Source organism: Amphiprion ocellaris, chromosome 15 (genome assembly GCF_022539595.1).
Source record: "Amphiprion ocellaris isolate individual 3 ecotype Okinawa chromosome 15, ASM2253959v1, whole genome shotgun sequence".
Lineage (NCBI taxonomy): Eukaryota > Metazoa > Chordata > Actinopteri > Pomacentridae > Amphiprion > Amphiprion ocellaris.
Window position 1 is genome coordinate 18,079,270 of NC_072780.1, and position 2,224 is coordinate 18,081,493.

Sequence of the window (2,224 nt, forward strand, 5' to 3'; positions counted from 1 at the left end):
TGAACCGCTGCGTCTCCCTTGCCAACACATTAGCATAAAGGCCGCCTCCTCCGCTCGGCGATTGGCCAGGTGTCTGTTTAAAGGTGGATCCTCGTCATCTGATTGGACGGAGCGACTTTTCAGTCAAACACGGGCTCATGCCGCGCGCGTGCGCCTGTGCCCTTGCGTCCGCTCTGGGAAGCCGCGGCCGCGCGCGAGAAAGACGGAGGGAGAGAGAGCGCGAGAGGGACGGCGTAGGTAAAAAGCTAAAAAGGAAAATGTAACAGCAGTCAAAACAAGAAAATGACTCATTTCGTTCGCTGCCAGTTCTCTTTTAATTTAACCTCATGTTTTAGAGAGGACAGTTTGACAGTTTTCTGCAGATATAAGTTGGCTCCTACGCTTTAAATGGCACACCTGGCAGGCAGACTGGCTTCATGAGCCCACATGGACACATACATCTGTGATACACAATAGTGACATAACAGACCTCAAAACTGCATCACTTAGGACAGGATTAATCTGCACCTGCATGGCAAAAATGAAATACCGGGGCCCTTTTAACACCTCTGCTATTTTGTGTATTCAACATTAATTAAGAAACGTGCTTATCCTTTCACAAAACCAAGATTATGACACAATAAGTTTAGTACTTTGTGCCTACATACCACCGACAGTTGCTAGATGCTGACTCCAACTGAGTCCCATTCAAAAGACATCAACTTCTCTTAATTTGGTGATAAATCAAGTTCATTACCTTGTAAACATGTCTGTATGATATGTTGGAAGACAAATTATGACCAAATCAGCAGTCAGTGCCATGGCTGAACATTTCCACCATGAAACTGCAGTGTATCGAAGGTTAGTCTGACTTGCTGGATGTAGACTGTGGGTACAAGCCTGCCATTGGTCGAGCTTTCTCATTCCCTTCTGCTATCTCTGTGTTACTGAATTTCAAAATCCCATCCACTGTGGGAAAACAACAACCACCACCTCCAAGCAGCCACCCACACTCAAGTTCAAAGGTTCGAATTATGCAAAATGGTGTCCTGTCAGGGTTTTTTTGTAGTAAATTATCCATTTTAATGACAGTCCTTCCCTCCTTGACTGCAAGTAGTCCACCAAAAGAATTCTCCATCCCTATTTTTTTTTATATGTAATAAACATAAGCACCCAAAATCTGTCAACTCCACTTTCTGTACTGTTATTCTGCCTCAGAATGCATTTCTAGTTTCAACATGTATGGTTGAATTACTTTAATATTACATCTCACTGCAGGGTAGCATAGAGCAGTTTAACAGTTTGGCCAGTTTGGCCAGAGCTAGAACTAAGCTGGTGTGCTTCAGCTGCAGTGCGTGGGGACAGGTGGATGGTGAAAGAGACTTCATAGATCTGCAATCCAGTGGAAGCAATGGTGTAGAGTTACATCTAAGCCATTTAAGGCAGAAAAGGAGAATTTACACAGAAAAAAATTGTAAATATGAAACAGACGTGTTTCTAGATGTTTCAGAACGACTTTATTGAGTCTTTGTTTACTCAGTCACTAAGCTGGGGGCTTCTAAAAAGTGTACTGGTGGTAATCTTGGAAGTTATTGCTCCCTAACTGTTGATTTGAAGCTTTATAGAAGGTTTCATGTCTTCAGTATGGTTGATGATTGACCCCTGTGATTGAGCTGTTGCTTTTCCCAGCTCCTGAACTCAGCCTGTCTCAGACTTTCAGAACTCGTGGTTAAAGAGGGTGAATTCTTTCATGCAGTCTAGTGGTTCAGGAGATACACTAATGAGTCCCCCACACGATGCTGTCATTTACTATTTACCTAAGTGCCCAATTAGCACAATGATGCTAAAGTAGGTAACAACCTACTAGCCCAGTAAGCTAGTTAGTGTTTGTTTTGGGCAAAATCACACACTTCTTATTTGATAAGTCCAAAAGTAGCAACTCTGGGCTTCTTGGCAGATACAGTGCGAACCAGTGAGCCACGTCAGAGCTCCATTCATATTTTAATATAGTCTCTGGATCAGAGAAGCCTTTGAGGCTGTTGTCATGTCTGCAACCCCAACAAAAACACTAATATCCAACAATTCATAATGTCTCCATGTTTCGACAATGTTTAATTAGATTCTCATTGTCTGTAATGTTTGTCTGCAATATGACAAACATAACAAAAGTAACAAAAAATGCGGTTTTCTGAATGAAGTAATAAATTATTAAATGACATACACATGTATAATTATAGTAACGCAA